Raw genomic sequence first — 13,690 nt, forward strand, 5'->3', positions numbered from 1 at the left:
TTCGCAAATTTGCATATTTGCGAACTCGCAATTCGCAAAATCCGCGAATTCTCACAAATTTGGGGATTTTTTTTGTGTTCGCAAGGGTTTCTGCCAGTACGCGAGGGTTTTGTACCAGTTCGCAATTACGAATTTACTTGTCGGCTTGCAACGGTCGCGACTTTGTTGTTTCTACGTCTGGTTCATCATCACAGGTTCAATCACAGCACCCTCTGTTTCACCACTGCCACCCTCTGATTCACCCATGCCACCCTCTGGTACATCACTGCCACCCTCTGATTCATCACTGTAGATTATGGGGGGAAAAGCAAGCACACCTGCCCTGCTTCAACTGACATGAATTAATTTGGGGTTGATTAATGTGTCACTGAATTTAAACTACCTGTCTGGCACCTGCTTCCTTATCTGTAATTTGCTTTCTGTTGCAGTGCAATTTTGTTTTCCCAGGACCTTTGTGGCCTACTTGTAGCTATTCTATGAGCCTGCTGTGAGGGTCAGAGCAGGGTCATAGAATGGTTGCAAGTAGGCAACTGAACTCTGGAGGAAGCACTACAGGGAATGGTTACTAATGATGAGTTTGAACTTTTGCACTTGCTGACTGAGTGCTTTCAGTTTTGCAAAACTCATTTTTCTGCAGAACAGCAACTGTAATGCCCCAAACAAACATAGGCAACTGAACTCTTGAGGGGCCCCTCAGGAAGCACTACAGGGAATGGTTACTAATGATGAGTGAACTTTTGCACCTGCTGAGTGCTTTCAGTTTTGAAAAACTTGTTTTTCTGCAGAACAGCAACTGTAATGCCCCAAACAAACTTACTTGTGAAAGTTGATTTCTAATCCAAAAGTGATCCAAAGAAAGTCAAAAAGGCCTCAAATCCAAAAAAGTGCAGGCAAATGTCAACCTGAGGAGTTATTCTGATAAAAATCATCATTTTCAGAAAGTTTATGCTGCTTGCTAGTGGATTTCTTGTGCAGAATTGCAAATTTTGTAATTTCGCGAGTGCGAGATTGTTGCTGCCCGCCGCATCTACATGTACGCAATTGTGAACTCTCGTGATGCATCGCCAAACTCCCGCGGGATCCCGCAGCAAGGTCCAAAATTGTGCAGCACTCGCAAAATATCGAGAAAAACAACTTGGCAAACGCTGAATGACGGTAAGTGAACGCCGCACGCCGCAATATTGTATCACCAAGCAAAAAAATCCACTGCGTGCGAATTTGCGGATTTTCGGTAAATTCGTGAGAGTTTACAGTTGATCCCTGCTTCACTAAGACAAAACAGCCTCCAAAACAACCCTGTAGTCACAATAAAAAAGTCTCAGCACACCAATGTCCCAGAACACAAGATTTTTTATCACTCGAAATACCTAAACTGTGTATGTAAAAGATTCTTACATATTTTGCTGCATTCCGGCAAGACCGAGAGCCGAAGTCTCACAGGTACGATGTTGTGGATTTTAGGGGTGAATCCAAAACGAGGGAACAACAGAAAGAGGATCACACATTAGTTCAAGAAAATGTGATGGCTACAATTTACACGCGCTACAACAAACTGGTTCATCTACCAGTTTTTAAAAAAAAGTAGTCAGCCCTCCGCCGTCTGATTAAATTTTGTTAACGCTTGTGTGTGTGTCGCTACGTGTTTCCTGTAATAGAGAAGGTCAACAAAGACCAATTTTAGAAGTCTCAGGTGAAAAAGGGACTCAGGTGCAAAAGTAACTTAACGATCTCCCAAACGCATTTGCCGGTCTTTTAAACAGAAGCGAGCAAAGCGCAACCCTGTTTTATGCTCGAGTCGACCAAAACAGTCTAGTTTAAACCAAGATGAGAAGGGCACAGCCCCATTGAGCCTCTCCTTCTAAATTGCACGATACTTCATTTGGGCTCTTTTTCTAACCGCGGAGTACGTCGTTGCGGGCCGACAAGGAGCTTTGTGGTGACCGCATGAGAAAGCGGAAGTTATTTAAATGCTGATGCAAGCTCAATTCCTGATTTGTCCTACTCCCCTCTGGGAATTGTAGTCTGGGCTCGAATAACTCTCACTCCCCGAATACTTCACGGTACTGTGGAGTAGTATGCAAATCACCAATCCCCCAAAAACCTTTTGGGCATTGTTTGCAATGTTTAAGTAGACCGTGATGAATTTTGTGATGTTTTCGGTTATACTAAAAAAACGACCGGAATCTACTGAGCATGGCAGTGTAGCCAATTTCCTCACTTCTGGAATTTACACAAGCTTGGTGGAAAATTACAGAACCAGATCCGCGGACGTGGTGCCTATAATCAACGTTGATGATGGAGTCTCAATGCACCTAGCAGTTCAGTCCCCTGCTGTATTAAAAGAATACCTTACAGTTTAAAAATCTCTGAGAGTTCATTCAATCTGTCAACTGCTGTATTGAATTTCACAATCAGCATTGCCTGTCGTGTTAATTTTAGGTCCAAGTCTCCGCCTCTACAGTCTTGTTCCACCTTAGAGATTACTGTCCATTTCAGTTCCTTCTCAGTGTGTGTATTTAACCTCCAATGATTCACTAATGGTGCTGTTTGGACGTTTTTGCTGATCCTTGATTTATGTTGAGAAATTCTATACTGGATTTTCTGGTTTGTTTTACCTATGTATAGTTTCATACAGGGGCAAATCACCCCATAAGCAACGTTTTTTGGCTTACAGTTCAAAAATGTGTCATGTTCCCAATGAATTGAGTTGTGGAAAAACAATGATCCCTCTAGCACACGCATGTCCCAAAATTATGATGTCCAGTCACTGGAGGCAGGCCTATAAAATCCCGTAAAGTGCTCCTCCTTGGTTTTGGCAATGCAGCTCTAACAACTTAATTTGAAATGCTCCTATCTTTTTTAAAAAAGCAAATAGTGGGTCTGACGCCAAAGATTGATCCAAATTTGTAAAGCACTGTAGTGTGAGTGCAGCCTTTCGACAACTTTTAGCACAGTGTAAGCTTATCGGTGATGCATATCTTTTCTCTGAAACAGGCGCTAGGATGGAGTCGGAGTTGGGCTTTGAGCATATGTGGCAAGAACTGATATTAAGAATCACCCCAGGTATAGAAGGGATACTTTGTGCTTGTTTCCTGATACATCTTTTCATATCCACGAGAATAGGAGCACAGCACTGCACAGTTGTACCGCTGCCCATCTGAAAGTATCTGCATAGCAGTATATGTATGACACCATTATGCAATGGATTGTGGGTATGTTGATGTCAGGAGCTAGGTCCTCCCTACTACTAGATGCTGTGTGTATTCTTTCTACTGACTATTCGTATACTCAGGACCCTTTGCCTGCATGCAGACAACAACGTTATACTTATCATTCATTAGGATGAAAATAAATAAAAAATAAAAGGTATGGTTTTCATGTATGCTGCTGTTCCTGGTGATGTTCAGTTTGCCTATTGAGAGTAAAAACTTTCTCGCACTAACACTGTAAGGCAGAGGTCTTCAAACTGTGGGGCCCGACCCCCATGGGGGTCCTGGAGTCCTAGGAAGGGGTTCGCAGATTCCCCAGCTTCACTTGTTCCTGTAAAAAGACAGCCGTCTGCTGTTTTGAGATGGCTAATTGAGATCGTTATCAGCTGTTTGCCTGAATGAAAAGCAAATGCGCTGGTAATCTGCCAGTGTGAAGGATGCTTGGGAGCAGTTCTGGCTCTTTGTGACGACAAAGATGTGTGTTGTTTTGAGTGGAAGTGCAAAGAGTTAACTACTGGGCTGGAAAGTTCTTTCTTTTAATTTTGCCTGAATTTACACTGTCCTTTGTGCCCCTAAAGAGGTGTTGGAGGGACAGTTATGTAAAAACAAAAAGAAATAACTGCATTACATATGGTCTGGTATTATTAAAACCTACATTTTGAAAGCACCATTTTATGGTAAAACTATTCACACATTTTGCAGCATTGTATCTTACCCTGTGTGTAATGCAAGTATAAAAAATTGACTTGCATATTCACAGTGCTTTCTGTCACAGGTTGTGACTTTGTAGCACTAAACATATACATCACTATACTCCACTGCATCAATCAAGATTTAATTATGTGGGTCTCTGGTTACACACAGACCTCTGCAGTGCTTTAACTAATAGATGTTTTCCTAATGTACTACAGTGCATTTCCCACTGAGCAATAACTTATTTTATTTATTTTTCATTTACACTGCCCATTATTTTATATGTAGATACCTGAAGGTGAAATACCTAAAAAACGTAAGAATATTTTAGGCTTATTTATGAGAGGCTTGCATCGCCAGAGCATCCCTTTTTTTGATGTTCTGCTGGCGCAACCATCTCAACCATACCTATGAGGCAGTGCAAAGTCACCCTGCATAGCTTTGCATTGCCTCCTATAGAGTAATCAGTAAGACATAGCAGCGCAAGTCACGGCGTTGCTTTACTCTGCGTCAAGGAGGGGTTCCCACGCAAAGCCTATGGATTTTGATGCTGCCCCATATTTACAAAATCATGTAAACCTGGGGCAGCTCCAAAAACTGACACCTCTCCAGTAGAGGAGTAACAAGGAGAAATGTTCTATGACAGCTGCATTCTGCAGTCTCATAGAAATAGGAAAACACCTCTCAGTATTCTTTTCGTGAAGGAAGGTGTCTCTTCCCGTACAAAAACAATTCTGCCTACGGTAGTGCTAGACAGCAATTTGTGAAGGGAAAAGAACTCGAATGCACCGCATTTCATAATTATAGTTTATTCCTGCCCTTTCACATTGGAATTAGGCAGCGCCGCAAGAAGACTTGGCAAGTGGGTGCTCTTGCCAGGTCGGCATGGCAGTTACAAACTTCACGCAGACACAGCCGTGGCAGAGCTGATAACCCTTTTAAGGGCTGCTTGGGTGAGTGGCACAATCAGTACTGCAGGACCACCAGCACCATTTGAGTTGCAGGTTCTGGCACCCTCAGAGTACTTTACTAGGGACTTACCAGTAAGTCAAACATGAAATCATGGAAACACCAGTCCATAATACAATTTATAATAGGAGCACTTGTGCTTTAATACTGAACAGCAAAAAGGAAGTGCACAGAGACACTGAACCAGCAAAAACAGAGTCAAAACTAGGTCAGAAAGGAAAAAAAAACAAGAGAAACAAGCCAAAAGATGGCAGGTATAACAGGGGCATTTATAGTTATCGATATATGTTCATGACGAGAAGAACCAATTTCTAGAAAATTTTGTCAGAAAGGGGTCCTTGCACCTAAAAAGGTTTGACAAGGGGGTCTCGACATCAAAAAGTTTGAAGACCACTGCTGTAAGGTATCTTGGGTGCTGTAATTGTCAAATTGAAAAAATCACAACAAAGCATTGTAGAAAGCTGGCTCTGTATATACTATACAAAAGTAAGGAATAGTGTGCACAGAGTTGTGATATGCAGTTCCAGCTGACAGGAGACCACTGTGACCACGGATTGAGATTGACCTTCGTGCCTCTTTCCTGACAGAACCACAGAGAACAGCGCACGGGTAAGTTTTTTGACTGCCTGATGTGCTATGTCTGCGAACGTCGGTTACGGCACTTGTGGTATATCTGAGTCCGGGGTTTCAGTTTTTCCTGTTAAACTGGTCTCGCTTAATAAACGAACAATCTCAAATTAAGAAAACGTGTGTTCAGACATTGAGCCAAAAAGGTGACGTTAGGAAATAGTACAAATTGTGGGATTTTTTATATAGACATACGCTATTAAGTGTGCCTCTCTGAAAGCAGGGGAGGACCTCTGTCTAGTTAAAAGATTGACAGGGAAGGGAAGATTGCGTCTGGCATCTTTCAGTGATTATTTTTGCGCCCCTCTGATGAAAGTAAGAGAGGGCCCTTATTCAATACCTATGAGGAAGAAGACATGCTTGATTAGCTACCTGGTTTTAAGCATTCCCAGAGTCCAGGGAGTCCCCAGAGGTACAGCAGAGGCTAAATTAGGTAAGTACCAACAGCTCTCTTCCTGGTTGTGTGGGGGCGAGCAGTTAGGCTTATCCAGAGGGTGTGTTAAACATTTATTGTATTCACTCAATCAAGGACTGATTACAAACACTCAGAGACAGATTCCAGACCAATCAGGTAAGTATACAAAATATATACTTATGTTTTATTTTAGAACCATGTAACTGCAAGAAATGATGGACGGAATGCTGAATGATTCAAACATGCTCCCCCAGTCAAGAGATCTGTGTTAAATCCATTGTTCTTTTGCCCACTATGCCACCCCAGTTTGGACCCAGCGATATGCAAATCAGTCTTCACCCTCTGCCTCATGGGAACAATCCAGACCGAACTGCCAAGCCAGGTCCTCCCTCGACTGGAAACAAGCATCCTGGGACCGGTTTCAGGGTATGTCACCCTTCATTAGCCAGGCTAGTTTGAATCCAGTGACACGGCGAGCAAGGGACTGACGTCTGGGCATACCCATACCCCTTAGGGCAAAAAGTGTAACTGCAACAAATGATGGATGGAATGCTGAATGATTCAAACATTCTACCCCAGTCAAGAGATCTGGGTTAAATCCATTGTTCTTGTGCCCACTATGCCACCTCAGTTTGGACCCAGTGATGTGCAAATCAGTCTTGATCCTGTGCCACATGGGAACAGTCCAAACCGAACTGCCAAGCTAGGTCCTCCCTGGACTGGAAACAAGCATCCTGAGACCGGTTTCAGGGCATATCACCCTTCATCAGCCGGGCTTGCTTTAATCAAGTGGCACAGTGAGCAAGGGACCCACGTCTGGGCATATCCATCCCACTTAGGGCGATGAAGAGTAATACCCAGAAACCGGTCCCAGGATGCTTGTTTCCAGGAAGGAGTCACTCCCCTGTATCTGAGGCACCACAACGAAGCCAACCAGTCTGCTGCTTCAAACGTCCAACAGACTCAACACGCTCAGAAACACAGATGGTGGTTCTGCAACTCCCTTGAGGCCTGACCTGTCCTCTCAACAAGTTTGAGGCCAGTGTCCCTTGTCGAACCCACTTTAACAGAATTCCTGTGCACCATGTTGACTTGCAGTTGCCAAGGCTTGTTGACTCTGTCCTCCAGAGATCTTGGGGTTACAAGAAAACTCCAGCCTCCTGAATCTCCTCCTGCCAAGATCTTCATCCCCAACGCATCCTCTGCACCCTGGGCCTGCGTCTTTGGTGAGCTGCTCAAGGTCCTCTTGCAACTCCTGTGCTTCGGCCTGTGGGTCCTCTTGAGGGTCTTATTTCACTTCAGTGGGCTCCCCTGCTTGCTCGGGTCTGCTCCGACTCTCCTCCATTTTTGCTCAAATATGCACAATCTTGACACGTCTCATTCGGGGAGATAAACAGCCTTGCATCAGTTGGAGCACCCTCATCCTTCCATATGAATGTGGGGGATTTGGAGTTCCGGAAATACATCTTTACTACATAGTTTGCAGCATAGTTACTAATGGCACTGGTTCCATCTGGACGCCTGTATTCCTTACGCCAAGCTGGAGAAGGATCTAGTAGCCCCCACGCTGATGGAGGCCCTCTTGTCAGCTTGACTGCAGGTGGACCGGAACGGCATTCAAACTGTGTTCATTATCTGATGGGCATGGACGAAATTATTAAGAAAGACAGATGGCATGACCATATACTCATCAGCATCTACGTTGATGGCTAATCCATAGCTACCCATCACATTGGAATCCCTAGTGCAACATACCCGCCAATTACATGCGCTACACACGTTCAGAGATCTTGTTCCCGGGGGCCACACATTCTCCCAAACAGAAAAATCTTGTTTCCAGGACGGCCCTTACATTGATCACTTTGCCTTGGCTCGGCTCCAGGCAGCCCTCAGGGACAGAATACCAACAAATCCAATAGAGCCAGACAGTCTCCCACCACTCACACTACCTATCACCAATACTAATGGTGACGCCTCATATCTAGGCTATACTGGGCATGCTTAGCCCTTATGCCAGCACATGACATTAGACTGAGGGCAGCTTAGGAGGCAGATCTGGGGCATCCACTTACAGATAAGGTCTGGTTAGAATGCTGCACAGAAACCAAATTGGTGTCTTGTGATCACAGGCATAAGCTACTGCACTACATATTCCTGTGGAGGACATATACCACACCAGTGCTAATGATTCATACAGTCCATGTTAATTTTTTGAGGTGCCCCAAATGTAACACGCATGCAGCGGACTTTGCGCACATGAATTGCTACATATTGGAACAGCATCTTTGCACTTATCACCTTCCCCACTGGTGGCACTACTGGAACATGTAGCCAAAGTTCCTAAAGCGTCATGTAGATTTGTGGTGATGGCACTCCTTCTAGTGAAGAGAGAAATAGCCTTGCACTGGGGCAGCAAACGAGGTCCCAACTTGGAGAAATGGATCAAAAGTATGATCCATTGTGACACTACTAGCCAAGTTTCAGCAGAACTACAGCCCCCTAAGTCCAGACCAGATATATATTGTTGGCCCAGAGGGATTACTTGAGGAAGCGAGATACTGTGGCTGATATCCAACAATCAAACACACCGTCAGCTTCCCAGGCAACAGTGTACAGCACAATGGAAATACCAGGCGTACATCAAAAGATAACTGAGTCAACTGGGTTCCACATAGGCGCTGCACTTTAACACAGAGCTATAGTCACCAGCCTTGCTCAAACACCTCTTGGCCGTTCTGTATAATATATGCAAATTATGTGATGTCTCTTACAAGAATACTGATATTTGCATTACTGTACTGCAAACTGATATGTATGTATGACATTGTAAGGACGATCCGGAAGACCGGAAGCGGAATAAAATCGAGCAGAACACGCACCTAACAGGAAAGTCAGTCAGCGGTCTATCTGCTCTGGAGAAGAAGACGTAAGAGCCCATAACATCATCCACAGGGGACAAACAAAGAAAGGGAGATCCGGAAGGACAGGGCGCCAACAGTGGAAGGAGCGGAGAAATCCGATATTGAGGCAGCGGTGCGAGAAGAAGCGAGCGGAGTGACGGAGGAGTTTGAGGACGAAAGAGACGGCAGGCACGAGAACAGAGGAGGTCCGGATACAGCGAACGAACCCGGCGGCCCAGAGAAAAGGGAGGACGCTTGAGTCCCTAAGCCACGGCCCAGAGCACGGGTCATGGCTCCAGGCGAGTACCGTTAGGAAGAGCATTCTGCTGGGGGTGGTGGGAAGGTGCAGGGTCCTAAGACACGTTATTGGGCTAAAGCGGTAACCGGACCAACCCTGACTGCTTACCCTATCCCTTTCCCACACCACGGCTGGTGATGGTGGCACATAATATGGATATATGATGTTACAACGCGGACTTTTACAACGCATACCGTTACAACGCGGATTTTACAACGCGGATACTGTAACAACGCATGTATTTACAACGCATTTTTTTACAACGCAGGTACCTTTACAACGCAGACCATTACAACGTAAGTATTGGTAAGTATATATTAAAATTAATAATATAATAGTAACTTAATTTTTAAAAATATAATGTAATGTAATTTTAAATAATTTAATTTCCGTTAATTAATTGAAATTTAAATTAATATTACTTTATTTTTACCCTGTACCCCTGTACCCCAGAAACTCAAAACTGACCCTAAACCCCAAAAATGAATTAAAGTAATTTTATTAAATATAATTTAAATTAATTATTGTAAATTTAAAAAAAATTAAACTTTATTTTTACCCTGTACCCCTGTACCCCAAAAACTCAAAACTGACCCTCAACCCCAAAAATAATGCAATGTAATTTAATTTAATTTATTTTCTATTAAATAATTTAATTTAAAAATAATTTTAATTTATTTTTACCCTGTACCCCAAAAACTGAAAACTGACCCTGAACCCTAAAAATAACCCTTTACCCAAAAACTGAAAACTGTCCCTGAACCCTAAAAATACCCCTTTACCCAAAAACTGAAAACTGACCCTGAACCCTAAAAATACCCCTTTACCCAAAAACTGAAAACTGACCCTGAACCCTAAAAATACCCCTTTACCCAAAAACTAAAAACTGGCTCTGAACCCTAAAAATACCCCTTTACCCAAAAACTGAAAACTGACCCTGAACCCTAAAAATACCCCTTTACCCAAAAACTGAAAACTGACCCTGAACCCTAAAAATACCCCTTTACCCAAAAACTGAAAACTGACCCTGAACCCTAAAAATACCTCTTTACCCAAAAACTAAAAACTGACCCTGAACCCTAAAAATACCCCTTTACCCAAAAACTGAAAACTGACCCTGAACCCTAAAAATACCCCTTTACCCAAAAACTGAAAACTGACCCTGAACCCTAAAAATACCCCTTTACCCAAAAACTAAAAACTGACCCTGAACCCTAACAATACCCCTTTACCCAAAAACTGAAAACTGACCCTGAACCCTAAAAATACCCCTTTACCCAAAAACTGAAAACTGACCCTGAACCCTAAAAATACCCCTTTACCCAAAAACCCCAAACTGTCCCTAAACCCTAAAATTACCCCTTTACCCCAAACATATAACATTTAAAATATAACCATATACTTACCAATACTTACGTTGTAATGGTATGCGTTGTAAAGGTACCTGCGTTGTAAAAAAATGCGTTGTAAAAACATGAGTTGTAACAGTATCTGCGTTGTAATGGATGCGTTGTAACAGTAGTGCGTTGTAAAAAATGCGTTGTAACAGGTGCACACCCATAATATAGAAGCAAGGAGCTTTGATATTAAAACGTGTTAATTTTTTATTCTCCCCTCCTTTTTTGCCTCTGAATGCCCTGAGAAGACGTGTCAGGAACAACCAGACCAGGACCAAGCCCTGAGAAGCCAGAGAGGACGGCCAAGAAGAAACCCTACAAAAGTCCTTACTCCATTTAATTTGTTAATACCTGACATAAAAAAGGACCATTTCTTTTGTTTTGTTCAAAAGACAATCTAGACCTTATGGAACTGAGATACCAAAGAGCTTGGAAACCATTGTCACATAAAAGAATAAAACCCCTGAAATCCCTGTACTATTTACATGTGGTGTGTCCTTCTGCTACCCGCGTCCCCATCCCGCCTACAGACATAGAGGAAACTTAAGCATAAATAATGTTTGCTAATTGTTCTAAGGCCAACACCAAGGATACTACTACCACTGCCCCTAAGGCAACTTGCCCCCCTAGCACCAGTAGAAGTGGTAGTACAGCCAGCAAGGGATTAGTAGGGTTAACCTTACGTTCTGAAGTGGGTTCTGGCCTAGTCAGATCTAACACTCAGGCTGTCCATGTTTGTGACAGTTGCTTGGTCCTTGCCACTTTGCTTGTATATCCCACTAACTTGGGCAAGTACAGACAACAGTCTTTGATAAATGGTCACAAAGCTATGGCTTACAGGGAAACAGGGGCCAGTGTCACAATGGTGACAGAAAAACATGTGTTCCCTGAACAAATCCTACTTGGTTAACTTTACCAAATGACCAACGGCAGCAATGTCAGGACTGATCACTCCTTGGCAGTTGTTAATCTCAGCTGGGAAGGTGTAACTGGCACTAAAAGAGTTATGGTTTCACAGACCTAGTTGTAGACTGTCCTTTGGGTAATGATTTAGAAACATCATCCTGGTCTTAAGTGGTGTTCAGGACACACGCAGAGATGATAGGAGTCTCTGCCACTGCCTTACCTGTCACCAGGGCTCAGGCCATACAGCTAGGCAATGAGAGAGCTATGGATCCTGGAAGAATGGACCAGCTGGCTCCTAAGAGAAGGAGCAGGAAAGGTTAGGAATTCTTCTCCTCCCAAACTCCCAGTGACAGTCAGTCTCCTGAGGGAGATGACTTTAGCTCCTGTGAAGGAACTGTGCAGAAGAACTTGGGCCTCACCAGGCAGAGTTCTTAGGGGCATGGGGCCTTCCAGGGCAGCTTGGGTTTGGAGAGGAAAGCCTGTCCCTCTCTTGAACAGCTCAGACAGCAAGCTGGGAGTGTCAGTGGGTCTCATAGGATCTATTTGGAAGATGGACTCCTGTTCTCCGAGTCCAGAGACCCCAAGCCAGGTGCCACCAGGAGGTTGGTAATAACTTAGAAGTTCAGGGGTTTTCTTCTCTCTCTCACACATGACATTCCCCTTGCAGGATATCTTGGGCAAAGCCACACTTGGGATTGGATGTCTTACTACCCTGCCTTCTCCTTGCCTACAGAAAGGTTCCTCCGGAGGGGGTTGGCTACAGCCCATTTCAACTTCTGTTTGGACATCCAGTTAAGGGTTCATTTTGTCTAGTTAAGGAGGGCTGGAAGAAACCTCTCAAACCTCCTAAACAGGATATTGTGGACTGCGTACTTGGCCTGCGTTCACATATACCTGAGTATATAAAGAAGGCAAGTGAAAGCCTTTGAGGCCAGCCCTGAGCTTCAGAAAGCTTGGCATGACCAAAAGGTTGTCCTGACAGTTTACACGCCAGGCCAGATCTTGATGGTATTGAAGCCTGTGGCCCCATCAGCTCTCCAAGACAAATGGAGTGGCCCTTACACAATCCTGAAAAGAAAGGTGAGGTAACCTATCTGGTGGACCTAGGCACTCCAAGAAGTCCCCACAGGGTACGTCATGTGACCCACCTGAAGCCTTTGTAGTAAGGGCTGACATGAACTTGCTCATGACCACTGAGGGCAGGAGGAAGAGAGTGACCCTCTCCCTGATCTCCTGTCTCAGGGCCCTCTTGATGGGTCAGTTGAAAAAGTAGCCTTGGCAGGCAGCCTCGCTGACCAGCAGCAAGCTGATTGCAGGAAGGTCCTCTATCAGTGCAAGCACATGTTTTTTCTGACACCCAGTCAAACCACTTGCTGGACACAGGCAACAGTCTGCCAGTAATAAACAACCTTTACAGACAGCCTGGCTATGTCAGAGACTGCATCAGGACAGAGGTCCTAAAGATGCTGGAATTGGGGGTCATTGAGCCTTTAGATAGCCCCTGGGCTAGTCCAGTAGCCCTGGTACCAAAACCTCACACCAAGAGTGGAAAAAGAGAGATGAGGTTTTGTGTGGACTACAGAGGCCTCAATGCAGTCACTAGGACTGATGCCCACTCTATTCCAAGGGCAGATGAGCTCATAGATACTTTGGCCTCAGCCAAATATCTGAGTACATTTGCCCTGACTGCTGGCCACTGGACTAGCCAAGGATGTCACGACAAAAACAGCATTTGCATCTCCCAGTGGGTATTATCAATTTATTGTGATGCCCTTTGGTCTGAAAAATGAACCTGCCACATTTCAGAGGTTGGAGAATAACGTTCTCACAGATTTGGAAGCCTGCAGTGCAGAATATCTAGATGATATTGCTGTCTTTACCTCCACCTGGGAGAATCACCTGTCCTCTCAGCAAGTTTGAGGCCAGTATCCCTTGTCGGTACCGCTATAACAGAACTCCTATGCACTGTGTCGACTTGCCGTTGCCAAGGCTTGTTGACTCTGTCCTCCAGAGACCTTCAGGCTATAAGAATCTCCAGCCTCCAGCATGTTCTCCTGCTAAGTTCTTCATCCTGACTGCATCCTCTGCAACGTGGCCCTGCATCTTTTGTGAGCTGCTCGAGGTCCTCTTGCAACTGCTGTGCCTTCGGCCTGTGGGTCCTCTTGAGGGTCTTCTTTGGCTTCAGTAGGCTCCCCTACTTGCCTGGGTCCTGCTCTGACTCTCCTGCACTTGGTGAGTCCCTTGGACCTTGCTGGTCCCAACGCTACACCTATGTT

This window comes from Lissotriton vulgaris, chromosome 2_1, assembly GCF_964263255.1.
Source record: "Lissotriton vulgaris chromosome 2_1, aLisVul1.2, whole genome shotgun sequence".
Taxonomy (NCBI): Eukaryota; Metazoa; Chordata; class Amphibia; order Caudata; family Salamandridae; genus Lissotriton; species Lissotriton vulgaris.